Source organism: Protopterus annectens, chromosome 3.part1 (genome assembly GCF_019279795.1).
Source record: "Protopterus annectens isolate FY-2018-M chromosome 3.part1, PAN1.0, whole genome shotgun sequence".
In the NCBI taxonomy this organism is placed as follows: domain Eukaryota; kingdom Metazoa; phylum Chordata; order Ceratodontiformes; family Protopteridae; genus Protopterus; species Protopterus annectens.
The window spans coordinates 1,409,150,584-1,409,165,321 of NC_056732.1; positions in this window are offsets into that span (position 1 = coordinate 1,409,150,584).

The window sequence follows — 14,738 nt, forward strand, 5'->3', positions numbered from 1 at the left end:
ATTTAGGCCACTGAAATCCAGGAAAAGCCCAAGATCCCATATCTTCTTTTGCAACAAACAGGATTTTGAATGATTACCAGACTTACCAGTCTGATGGGACTGCTTGGATTTTTTTTTTTTGAAGATAACCTCATTTCCTTCTGCACAGTGGTGCAGCAGATAGTGTTGTCACCTCACAGCAACAAGTTGCCTGGTTCGATTCTCAGCTGGGGTGCCTTCTGTGCAGAGTGTGTATGTCTTCACTGTGTTCACATGCATTTCCTCTGGCTGCTCCGGTTTCCTTCCACATTCCAAAGACAAGCAGTAGGTGGACTGGATATTCCAAATTGGCTATAGGTGAGAGCATGACTGCGAGTGTCTGGTGTGGATGAACTACTGTGGCACGGCTAGCCACCCAGCGGTGTAAACTGTGCCTCTAGACAATTGTCATTGTTGAAGTGACACCCTGACCCCATGCGCAGAAATGGAAAAAAGGGGTTGCGGATGAATGGACCTCATTTCAGTCTACACTCATGACAGGGTGAGACATTGAGAAATGAAGTGCATGCGACAATGGAGGATGACTTTCTGGCCTCTGGTAATGATAACCTAACTCCACTTGTGTTGTGTGAAGGCCATCCACATCAACAGATGGTGGAACTAATGACCTATGACAGACTCTGGAGCAGGGTAGTCAGCCAAGTCCTCAGATAGTGTTGTTGTTGATGCCCCTTTCTTGAGGAGATTTGACATTTCTGGGTTGGTCACCAATTTCTACTTCTGAGTGACCATCCACTCTAGAAACCTCACAACCACGTAGGCCCTTTCCAAACAGTTGGCTTCTTTATTGAAAACGGTTTTGCTGAAACCACAATTGTCCTGATAATTGTATTCTGAGGACTCTCAAAAACAAATCAGCTAAATCAGTGTGTGTGTGTGTGTGTTACCATCTTTTTCACCACCTTTCAACTCTCGTTAGCCCCAGGATTGAAAAGGACTTCAGTGCCAGTGAAAAGTGGCATCAACAAAGAACACCTTGAAATTCTCTGAAAGATCAGGAAGACATAACCAGGCATGATGATTAACAGTGATGCTGGTGGTCTGTTGTCTGTTACCCTTAGTAGACCATCTACAGCTTTGTGTAAATGTACATGTTGGGGTTGAAAACGAGGAAATTATACCTCTGCAAAAAACGAGTTTAGACTTGAGCTCATTATCCTCTGGCAACCATGCCAATGTCTTTGTTTTATCAGTGGAAGCAGAACATATGGAAATGGTAGTTAAACACCCTTAGAGAAGGAATAAGATGCATGGACTCTCTTCCTGAAGTGGTCCAAGGATGTAGGACTACAGTAACAATGATGAAGTTGATAGCAAGAACCTGACCCAAACTGTCTCAATCCATAGGAGATGGGGAAATCTTGTCTGGTCTTCAAGAAATATGTACCATTACATCTTTATTTTTTCATGCATCGGAGGCATTGTTCAAGAAGTCTGCCTCTCAACGTCCATACAAACAAGTAAGCTCCCCCCCCCCACAAAACCCCCAGGAGTTTTTTTTTTTTTTTTTGGGGGGGGGGGGTGACTACACTTCCAGGAAAATCTTTTCTAGAAATGGGAAGGATTCTACGTCACACCCTTTCCCCATTTTCCAGCAACTGCAATTTTGCCCCAAAGTAAGAGGACTGGGAAAAGCACCTGCATTTCCATCATTAGTGTCTGGCACTGATGACGGACTCCAGAAGAGAGTAGACTTGCTTCCTCCTGCATATGTAATTCATTCATCTCCTCTGTGGGGACAGCACTGGAAGGAAGATGACTATGATGAGCCAGACCTATGGTAATACCTTTGGCAGTGGTCCGATCCTTCTGAGTTGGAAAGATGGAAAGAGCCACAACAGCACACAGAAAGGTCTTGTGTTGAAGCCAGTGCAGCAATAAGGACCAGTGGATACTCATGCATGAAGGCTGCAATACTGAAGCAATGGCCAAGGTCTTAACCCCCTTCAGCTCTAGGTACATTGATAATGAATGGGTCAACAGTGAGATGACAAACTGAATGATCGACTACCATTACTATTGAGAGGTTCCTTGGAACTAATGTCAGCACCGAGGATTCAAATGCAGAAAATGCTAAAAATCAAAGGCTATGGGTGCTGGCAATTGAACGCAACTCAGAAGCCAGCAGTTGTCTAAATGTCAAAGGCATCAATGCAGACAAAGTAAACAGCTGCTGACACAGACAGAGATGGGCTGTGGAAATAAAACTATGGTCACAGCAGACACTGCTGTCCTTACTGGTGTCAACTCTGGTAATTGCAGGACAGCTCCCAGCCTTGTTGGAACCAGCTTCTACCCAAGTCTACAATACAACCCATCATCTTCCTATAGTCAATATCTACTCTTACAAAATGGTTACTGGAAGACCAACCAGATATATTAGAAGAAAACAGCTTTGTGGACAGAGGTTCTCAAGGACACTCTCCTTTACAATTCAAATCACAGAAAGGAGGGAAGACGGCCATGCCTAGAAAGCCTGGATAAATGCCCTTAAATATCTATAATCAATTTGGAAAACTGAACTCTGCTTTGAAAGACTGCCGATTTTGCCTCAATTTCTTTGACAGCACTGTAGAATTAGACCAAGGTCTGCCAGCATTTTTGTTCAAAAAAAAAAAAAAAAAACCTGCTTTTAAGCTTAGGATTTTGTGTGTATGCGTGAGCACACCCACTCAGGAGCTCATTCACTACTAAACCCAACTGACCCACTTGTGCCAGGGACACTGGAGCTGGGTATTGCTTCCCTATTAGTTCTCACCCAAAATTCCCAATCAGCCCTTCTTTTCCCTGGTAAGAGTCAGGTAGTAGGGAGCAGGCCAGCTTGCTGATCCTAGTAGCTCCTTCGAGGCCATTATAGCCATCTCCCAGTGGGACGCATGCCTCTTCACACTGAACTCTCCTCTGCTTTACTGGTGCTAAGCACCATAACAAAATGGGTTCAGCTTACTGAAAATCAACTGGATAGCACCCATTACTTCTGCCAGGTGGTCAACCTTGTGGTGAACCACAGTCCCCCCCATGAACAAATTGGCAACAACTGCTCACTCCCATCCACCTGGCCAGTTCCTACAGGCAACTGAGCTCCTACTCCAACAATGGGCTTTTTATTCCTCTATGTCACAGAGCTGGCTCAGCTTAGGAATTTTTGGAAAAATATACAATAGATGAAAGTTTCCCACAAGGTACTGTTATCAGGCACTATATTCCTCAAAACTAATATGTTCCCATTTCAGAGAGTACATGCATCAAATTTCACACTCTACCATCAAATGTTCAGCTCTTAAATAAGAGCTACAAAACATGTGTCTAATCTTTAGGTGACCTTCTCAATTACCATAATTCAAGTCATATATAATTAAAGAGAGCTTTCTGTGCAGAAAAATACTTTTTACACCCCGTAGCCCTTACGTTCTTGCACTACTGCTATCCATTTGAAGTTTACTTTGACAGAATGGCTAATGCACATTCTTATGCAAACTTAAGCCTGATACTAGCTTGGAAAAGCTGAAGCACTGCTGCAATTCTTCATCTTCAAGATATTGGAAGGTCTTTATTAGTGTCTCAGGGGTATAAAACCCTGAGCTACAACATGTTCCTTAAAACATCTTTTGCCATCTTAATATAATCTGTATACCAGCCTGCAAAAAAAAAAAAAGCAAATTCTTGCAGTCAGTTGCTAACACAAATCAGATTATGACCGATCTTTCAGTACTAGGACATAGGCTTTGGAAATCTCTTCTGATGCTGGAGAAATTGCTTCTTACATGTAGGTCCAGGATTAAGAAAGAGGCAATTGGTAAAGGCAAGTTAAATGTTCTAGTCGAAGTACTGGTAACAATACATGCACACACACACCCATCCCCACAAACACAACACAGTCAGAGAACCTGTTCATGTTGCTTCATGTTTATTGCACAACATTAAACATGTTATTTGGCAAAAAGTTGGTGCTGTAAAACTGTACGGGTCTTTTTTTTTGTGTGTGGTGTCCCTGTAAAACAGCTGTTGGCTCACTGGCATCCAATAAACAAAATGAGCTTAAATGAATGGATTATAAAGGCAGAAAACTGTGCTCTTGTTTCTTAAATCTGTTAAACCTCAGATTGACTCTCTGTGAACAGTTTTATTTACTAAGCATACTAACTGAGAAGTCACAAAACTGCACTATGTCTTTCTGACAAACAAGTTGAAAGCATGTAATGAACAGCACCTAAAGACAGGAAGAGATCTAGACAAAGTCTGCAAAGGGGAGAAGGGCTTGCACATAGTGAAAAATATTGCTGCAAGACTGGAAAAATTATTCCCCAAGAGTAACAAATATCTAAACTTTATAGCAAGAAGTGTGACTTGGTCTGTGCATTTTATTAAGCACATGACTATGGTGTGACTTAATTAACATGGTATTTATTCCCTTAAGGGAACACAAGTCCACAGTGTTTACCCACTACTGTTGATTTTGGCCAAGAAAAACAGTAAGCATTCTCCACCCTTCCTCTACTACACAAGAAAGGTAGTTTATTATTTCAACCATGTAATTTTAATTGCGTTACAGTTTTTGTTGTTCGGCTCCCTTCCTTTGTATAACATCGCCTCTCTCTAGCCTTAATAGTAAGGGTTCAAAAACGAAGCAAAGAACAGGGTAAGGAAATAGACTACAGATGAGAAAATACAGATGAGAAAATACAAAACACAGAAGGTGATGCAACATGGTACTTCAAAACAGAAAATTAAGCCTATAAATTTAACTCACTTCACTGATGAGCAGTCCATTAAAAAAATCAGGTATATGGGCACAGCTTCAGTTAAAACAGCAGCAGCATATTACCACAGATCACTTCTCTAAAAAGCGCATTTCCAGATATACATCTTCCCAGACCTTAACTGCAAGGGTGCCAATACACATTCATGCCATGGCTTCTTATGAGATTCAAGTTCTACAGATGTAAAGTACACAAGAGGGTTAGGATTTTAATTACGTTTCTTTAATAAGAAAGTCACACAAAATAGAGCAGCGATTTGTTCTAATACTCCATTTTCCTTACCCACCAAAACAAAACTTAAGTACTTAGTGGAATGTTAGAGCTTCTGGTAGTTTCATCTCTGTCACCACTAGGACCAAGATCAGCAGGACCCCCACCACCACCTTACTCAAAATCTTAAGCACTAGCCCACTAAAGACAGGCATAAAAATAGAAACAATTTGTTGGTGGAGATGTTGATACTGATGAAACAGAAAACACAAGACCTAGTGCTATGGATGGACATAACTTCTGTTTCTCTTGTTGGGAGTTTCATCTCGTTCTCCATTGCAGAGTCTCCCAAGGTAGACCTCTTGGGTGGTTCTCAAGAAAGAATGCTCTTGATAGTGATGGCACCAAGACAGACCTATACCTAGAAATCACAACTTTGTAACAGCTTGTAAAACTGTGCAGAGATGCCCAGGAGGCACCAACACATTATCCACGGAGGCATTTTTCAAGAAGGCTAAGTGGCCACTGCTTTGCCAGAGTTCACACTAGTAGGTTCTGCCATACTTCACATAATAAAAAACTGTATGTACTGTGAAATTCAAATTAAATGGGTTGTATTAGAAACACGAATACTCAACTACATAGAAAACAAGGAAAGAGCAAGATATTTTCTAACCAACAGAATTTATGCTGCCTCTCAACATCCACACAAAATAGTATATATTCCCTGTGGCTAATATAATTAGGGAAATGGCTACCCCTAACCGGGAAAAGCCAAAAGACACAACAACATTATAACAGCAATGGATTGGTGACTTTAACCACTTTAAGCATGAAGGATTAGTCCCCATAAATTCTCTTTGTGGACAGCTATGTAGAGGGTTGGACAAGGCCTTAGGGACAGAAATCCATCTGTCTGAAGTGCCAGCCACAACAGAAAGTTTTCCATAAAAGAAATGTTAGGTCTGAGGAAGCACCAAAGTAATAAAAAGGGGTAGTGTGAGCTTTTCAAGAACAAAGTAGAGATCCCAGGATGGAACAGGCATCTTAACTAGGTGCTCCGAAGGGAAGTGCCCATAAGAAATGCCTTATGAACATTTTGAGAGGCTAAGACAACAGTCAGCATTTTGATGGAAAATAGAAATAGATTTTCTTCCATTAAGGTTCATCAGGCAGCTAAGGTCAAAGCCAAGGATCTCCAAGAAATACTCCAAGATAATGAGGAAAAGAGTAGTAAAGTAAAATCACACTCTCGTAGACTCCCAAAGTGAGAAACATCCATTTGCTACAGTAAGGTTTGCTTGTGCCAGGTCTCTGGGCAAATATAAGGATCTGAGCCACTATCTTAAAATACGAATGGTCCCTGGCCATCAATGGAAGTGGAAAAACTAAGCACTTAACCTGAGGGAATAACGGAGTGTCGCTTGCCAGATGGGTAAGAGATTCTCACAAGGTTTCAGGCAGATAAAATAGTCTAAAAGATGAGGCCAAATCAGGGGGAACTGCATCTGTTGAGGCCTGTGGGAAGTTAAGATAAATACCCTTGGCATTGCAATTCTTTATCCTCTCTAGAAATGTGTGAACAGGGAAATTGGAGAAAGGCATAAAGTAGTCCAGGGACCACTTTTGGATGATTGCACCTCTTGGGTATCCCTTAAAAGGAAGAAATAAGGGCAAACATGATGCATTTGGTTGAAGATGTAAATAACTATAGCAAGGCAATGTCTGGTAGTTGGCACAGAGATTATGGTTGCAAACTGTAGTTTGTGATACAGGGTTCAATTCCCTCAGTCCTCGTTTACCTACTATGTGACCTTCAGCAAGTCATTAACTAGACACTGCTTCCAGGTCATTCCTGAAAAGGGGCCATATATCTCTAGTGGTCCTACCTAATTAACAATAATAATTTTGAATACTACTAGCTTACTCCAGAAAAACTGCAGGCTCCATTGCTACTATGTAGGCAGCTGGTTTACACAGGAATGATGGACATTAAGAAGGCAATTCAAACTAAAGGCCAATGCTCAAATTCTCGTGACTGCCCAACCCAAGTGACAGGAATGAGCTTTCCAATGCACTATATCAACTTACTGCTATGCTGTTGGGAGTGGATAGCAACAGCACCTGAGGGAAGGGAATCCAGATGCCTGCAAGAAGGGCATCTTTCATACCATTTCTAGAATACTGATGTGCATACTGGACTCTTGAGATGACCACGTGCCTTGACAGTGTTCTAAAGCATACACACGAGGCATCAGTGGTCATAATCAACAGGGGAGACAGGTACTTGAAAAAGTCTCCCCCCATGAAGACTGGATTCGCGAGTCCACCAAGCAAGATGTTTTTACATTTCCTTAACATCCTGAGCTGAGCTGAGCACCACAAAAATCTGAACACTAGCACATTAAATTCTGAGTGTTCAAATTAAAAACTCATGTGAAACCTGGTGCAAGTCACCATGAACAATGTTGACAACATAAAGCCCAGTGTTCAAAGATAAAAAGTCAAGAGAATCCTTCTGACCCAGTTAATAGTCAAAAGTTGAAAAGTGTTTGGTGTTCGCAAATACAACAGAACTAGAAAAACAGATGAAGAAAGTCACGCCAAATGCTATGCGGTCATGAGACGCCCGACAATAAATCTTCAGAACTTGTCAAAAATACCATAAACTGTAAGCCAAAGAAATAGAAATAATCCAATGTTTAATGAGAACCGAATGGTTACAAGTTAAGCGCTTTCACCCTTTCAAAACACGGGCTTCATCAGAACTAAAATTTTATAAAAAACAGTTACCATTTAAATAACCTTATTGGCGCCAAAACATTGCCTCCATTTAAAGACACAGAGCGACCACAGATGTTAAAGTCTCATGACCGCATAGCGTTTGGCGTGGCTTTCTTCATCTGTTTTTCTAGCTAGTCAAACACCACAGTACTATCATATGAAAGAGCTCTTTGTATCTGTATTGGTATGGGCTGCATGAATCGAACACTGGCTCAATATCTTTGGTCTTTTTGAGAATTAAACAATCTTGAGTAAAAGCCTATCCCTTATCTGGCGAGACCTCTTGGATGGCTTTTTTCATGAGGAGACTTCGAGGCAAGATTAGAATCACATTTTTTGATGGGGAGAGACATCTACCTAGGTAGTGTTATGAAGGAAATGTGATAAAGTTTTGGATTCCATGTCCCTGGTCAGGTCGAAACATGACTAGTCAGACCCCCCACCGAGCTTATTCAGCATCAACCTCCAAATAGACTTCATCTCACATGAATACGAGCAGTCACCCCATTCAACAAAAGAGGAACATCAGTAAACCCAGGTAATTATAGGCACAGGCTCATTTGTAAAGCTACAGAAAGGATTCATTATGGAAATAAAAATAAGGACATGGGTAACCTACAGTCTCTCTAGCAAAGCCAATTTGGATCTGTCAAGGGCAGATGCAGCCTACTTAACCTGGTTGACTTCTCTGAGAAGGTTATAAAGCAATGGACAAGGGCCAGTCAGTAAACACAACATAACCAGACATCTCAAAAGGCATTAAATACCATCCCATATCAGGTATAATAGATAATCTCACAACTAAATGTAAATCCTTAAGTAGCTTGATGGATACCAAACTGACTCAAAAATTTAACCCAATAAATTTTGGTGCGTGGCTCTACCTCCTCCAAATATTCTGTAACTATCAGCATATCCCAGGGTTCAGTCCTTCGGACACTTTTCTTTAGCATTTACTTCCCATAGGTTGAAGCAAATATTTAAGGCTTACGGCTAACCAAATTGTGTCATCATAAACTCAGAAGGCACAAAACTCCTCCAAAGGCCCTTCCTCAAACAACTAACTAGTGTCAAAACCATACAACTGTATTCTTTGGTAAATCTGACCTGCCTTGTAATTATCACATTAAGGAATGCTTTGTCAAAGTTGATTCCATAGTCAGTGATCTGGTAATCTAAGCTGACAACAAACTGTCCTTGACCATGTAGCCATCATTTTAGGGAAGTCCTTTTTCATCACACAGCTTATATCTAAAACGATGGCATCCAAGACTAGGGATGTAATCATTCTATTGCTGTCAGCTCTCATCAGGCTGATCATTGAATTTGTTGCCCGACTGTACATATAATAGAGAACACACCTCTTCTGTGGAGCAGTCTTCCACTCCACATAAGTGAAGTAACATAATTTAGACAAAAAATAGATGGGAAACTGGAAATTCAAATTCCCAGTTTATCATCATATCTTTCAGGGATAAGGACAAGTAAATGTAACAAAACATCCTTGTTCTTCCCATCTCTGGGTTATTCATATGCAAAATATAAGGGCTAAAAAAGGTACCATGGGAACGCAAGGCAAGGCTTCTTAAGATCCTCTCAAACCAAACACCTAGTACCTACCTATGAACTTGTCTAGGACAAGAACTTCAAATCTTGTAAAAATAAACAATTCATGAAGTATAAACAAGGTAGTGGAGCCTAAATGCAAATCCCACACTTAACTATCAGTTAAGTAGCCAGACATTAGTCCTGGTAAGCCTATCTAGAAATCACCAATTAAAATGTCATGCTCGAATCCTTTAAGAAACACAAATACGGCAATCAGCAGATTCCATACAACTTTCCAAAATGGCATTCTATTTATATCTACTCAACACCCATCTCAAGATCTTTGCAGTGCAAGTGAAAATTGTACAGTCCTATTCATATAAAAGCTACAGCTTCTACTGCACCATCTAAGCACTAAAGATCAAGACATCCGTTTGTTTAATTGTTGCTCTAAAAATCAAACACGATCCTGAAAATGCAAACAAACTATCTTTACCCATATGAGCAATACATCCTTGCCCATACCTCTCAATCTCTTAGCACAATAAACCTCATCAAAGCCTAAAATAATGGTAGGACAAAGGCTCAAAAATAGGGCCAGATTTTAAATATTGCTCTCAAACTTAGAAAGTTGCTAGAATAAGTGTTGTGTTGGCAATACATACCTCTCAGCTGTACAGATTTTCTTAGAATGTCCAGATTTTTTAATAATTTTTGGTCCATTTTTCACAAAATTATGGTGTTCTGGCAAATTAGAGACAAATCATTAAAGAATGAAGTTAGAAAATGACAGAAAACTGAGTTTCAGACTTCATGCCCTTCAGAAAATTCATGCTAATGCAAAACCTTTTGTTCTATCAACTTTCTAAGTTTGTAAGAGCAATATTTAAAAACTGTCCCTATTTCTGGGCTTTTGCCCCACTTTTGTTTATGGCTTTGCCCAGATTACTTGCTCCAAGAGGTTGAGAGGTATGTTTGGCCTGCATTTTCTGGAGGAGATAAAGTCTGCAACTTAAATGCGCATCATTATTTAATGACTTCAATCCTTAATAATTTGTCAGGAAACTACAAATTTTAAATTTTATGAGGAACAGACCAAAAATATGAGGCAAAAGTCTGGACAGTTGAGAGGTATGTCCTTGCCACATGGTAAGTGACACCACTCCCACTGGCTAGCCAGCTGCTCAGACCTCCTGCACATTCTGGAGTAAATAAAATAGTTCACAATAGGAAGTTTTGGCAGACAAGCCAAGCACATGCACGGACGCTGTTGAAATTCAACCTTTCAAACAAGGCGTAAACATTTGCAGGAAGTTTCAAAACCAGGATGTGAAATGCAATCTGAAGCTTAGCTGTAAAAGCACCTATCAAAAAGTTACTAAAACAATGCATGACAAAAAAATATTTGACACAGCAGACAGGGCGAGACACTATGTAAAGAAATATGTAAATACAGACCAGCTGTTTACCCTTCATATTTTGAATTTTTGACTTATAGACTACACATTGTAAGCCTCGTCAAAAATGCTTTTTTTCAGCAGACAGTTCAGGAAGCAACCTCAAGTAAATATGCAAAGCTAGGTATCCCGAAAGTGGCTTCCCTTAGTTACACACAAAACTTCCAACACTGTAAAGTTATTTTCACTAGCAAATACAATGCAAAACAGTAGCTTTGCATAACATGTGCAATAAAACCCACTTATTACCCACGTCACAAGTCATCTTGTCCAACTCAAAACATAACTAATAATGTCACAGTAAACTCTATAAAGGCATTTGTTGGCTAATAAAACTATGCATTACAGACAAATGAAAACTAGGAGAAGCTTAATAGTATGTTACAGACACCTTAATGGAAGGGGTGGATGCAGCGTCAGCCAAACAGTCTAGTCTACAGAACATATGAATCAGCTCATTTTAGTTTTCCTAACTAGTTAAAGCTACCAGCACAGAGAACTAAGTGAGACAAGTATTACACATCCAAATCCTCTTTCATTCATGACTGTTAAAGGAAAAGGAAAGGTTTGGTCCAGTATTAGGACCAAGTATTTCTTATAACTAGCAACTGGAAAGGTGAATTTTTACTAAAACGTTTCATCTTCTCCCATAAAAGATTTCCAATTAAAGTTTTTCTGTCCATGCATTTCTCCATACTCTAGGTACATACAAAACAACTGAAGTCATAAGCTGCTAACCTGGTAAATGAACTTGTCCCAACAACAGGACCATTTTTCAGCAACAACCTGAACCATCAGGCAAAACAAGCTGTGATCAGTTGCACACAATGCAATACTCTACATGTCAGAATACTGAGTACATAATATAATCTACAAAAAAGGTGGAACAGTTTACATAGATGCATAACGTACAGTATTTTAAAATAAGTGATAAGCTTTTGTAAAATAACTCAAAAAAGTGGATACATTTCCATAGTACTACAGTACATTCAGATATACATTTACACAGCTGTAGGTCCAACAGTGTTTAAGCTGATACAGTGTAAACGAGTAACCAATGTTTTGGAAACTACTTACCACAGTTGCACTTAAGTGTCTGCTTTCAGTAGTTTTCAAAAGCCACACAACTTGTCAAGATTTTGTATTTTGAGGTACACATTATTGATAGAACGGGCTATTTTACAGAACATTTTCTTAGCCGCTGCTAGTGTCAAGTCAGCCTTCGTAGTTGACAGCTATCTTTATTTCTTAGATTGTAGCTTTGAGTCTCTTATAAACAGCTTCTTTCTCTAGTGGTGGGCAATAATTATCATTCAGCAGTTTTAACATTAAATTGCTCTGTATGGTGATACAATGGACGTCGTTTGTTATAGGCTAAGTGGATAAACCTTAATATGCTATGTAGTGGATGGAGCGCAGTGATTACGCACTGATAGCTGGCAAAAGACAAATCAGTTAAAGTGCTACAGTGGTGTGGGACCAGATTTTAAACACACCCTGCTGAAATTGTTAAGGTCAGGTCAAATACTACACTGTAAAATCTGCCAGTATGAACCAGCAGATGACAGTGGCAGAATTCTACCTGCCATCCAGACTGGTAAGGTATCCGTTCCTCTTACAATCTTAACAGAGTAGCCAGAACAATAGGATTTGTGTTTCCCTGCATTTACTCTTAAGGATATGAACTCAAACTCAAGTGTGTGCACTACTCAGCGACTTCAGACCTCTGTGATTTGTCCCGAAAACCACGGACTTTATGAAGGACAGACCAAACAAATCAGGCAAAAGTCCGGACATTCATCAAAAATCTGGAGAGTTTAGAGGCATGGCAAGTGAGTGCAAATGTAAGAGACTGTGTTACACTGCCTTTCTGCTAGCACTTACTAAGTGGCCAAGTGCTTTACAGCTTTGAAAGCTGGAAAAAAGACTTGGCATTTTCTTTTTCTTTAACTAGTAGTATATGGACAAGATAAAGCTCTGTGCAATGCAAAGTACTGTGATCTGGTCTCCGATCATAATATTCAATTATGTGTTCTCAAAATGGATGCCAAGATTCATTCACTTAGAGATGAATTCCTTTTCATCAATGTATCGAATACACAATAAATTGGTTATGATTAGCGACCCGATCATAATCCTTTATTTCCTGCAGTGTGTAAGAGACCTACACTATGTAGTGACTGTAAAGTCATAATTACTAAGACATACTCAAATCTGGACAAAAGTTTAATACCACTGCATACATTGCCTCCATGCTGAGGGAATAGGGTTAAGACAATCTGCAAGACCTAGAGACTGGACCTATACCAAACCTAACTCGTGCCTTAACAAGAGAAAAAAGGGTCTGCAAAGCTCTTATCCTGATGGATATCTTATAAAAAGCTTTCAGTTAGGTATCTTAGTATTTATTTATCTTTGTTTACTGAGTAAGCCCAACTTGGCAGAACCCATTTTGAAAGACACAGGGAGAAAAGCTCCAGGAAATGAGATACATCAGTAGTTAAAGATATTTAGACTTTAGAAATATAGAGGTTTAAAAAGAAGGTAGGATATGAATGAGTTATGTAATGTTTGACAGATAATGACTGGATAGATTACAACTGATATAAAATGTTTGCAACTAAAAATGTGTCAATATGGTTTGTTTTTCATTTATATAAAAAAATATAACTGCATGTGCCATAAGTGATCATTTAATAAAGACATTTTTAAACAAAAAAAAAAAGACTTTAGAAATATTGATTTCCAAGATGGCTGCACACTGAGTAACAGTTTGATCTCAGCTCTCCCATTGTGAAAACAGAAACTCAGAAGAGAGCCAGTGAATTTGTCTTTTTGGGTAAATTTCAGTTACTGGATAATAAGTGCACCATCTGGATGCCAGTGAAGAATCCTGCAACTGTGCAGCAAAAAGCAGTTCAAGCTTCAGTTTTGGTACAAGATCCGACTTTCAGTAATCTAGAGAAAAAAACAAGTCAAAAGTGCTCAGAGCTGATTAAAATAAATAAAACACTGGAGTATATCAACTCAAATAAAAGGCTGGAAAAGATGCAAGAATCTTTAAACAGGTGGGTTAAAAACTCTGGAAATTCAAGGGATGAAACAAATAAAACAAAACCCCTCAAGTTACTTCAGTGGTGTGGCATTCAGAAATACGAAAAAAATAAACTACAAAATCAAAAGGCAGAACAGGAAATGTCAGTGCTTCTGTTCTTTTACTTAGTAGAACTTCAACAGAAAATACAAATCAATAAAAATACACATTTTTAAACCCAAAAAAAGGACATGACATCATAATGAGTCAACCAATGAAATGCAGCAATTTAAAAAAATCAATATAAATATTAACAATGCTCATTCTTAAAAAAACACAAATATGTACACATAATAAAGTGCACAGTTTAGAACAATCAAATTACCTTATATTTCAATAAACTCTTCACATTGTTGCAGTTTATCTTATTTCTGAATGCCACACCACTGAAGTACCTTGAGGGTTTTTGTCTTTAATCTTTAAACAGATATTCAGATGAGCTGATAAACCTGCTAAAATCAGAGACTGAAATGAAAAGACTGGCTAAGTAAGAGACTGCTCAAGAAGACATGCTTAAATAAATAGTAGAATGAGAGGACAGAGGACGTAGGGAAAACCTGAGATTTCCTGCTGCACAAGACAAAACTGGAAGAAATCTACCATTAATTTTATGAAAGTACAAATAACCAACTAGACTGGTATTCCACAGTAGGAGTTGTTAACTGAAAGAGCACATATGTACACTCCAAACCTGGCCAAGAGAAAGCAGATAAGATCTTCAATAGTAAAGATGCAATCCTATCTGCATAAAAAGTTGATTTTGACATAACTGTGGCAGAAGGACAAAGTACTAAAATTTAGCGACAAACAGTGCTTGTGGAAAATAACTTACTGCACACCAGGCAG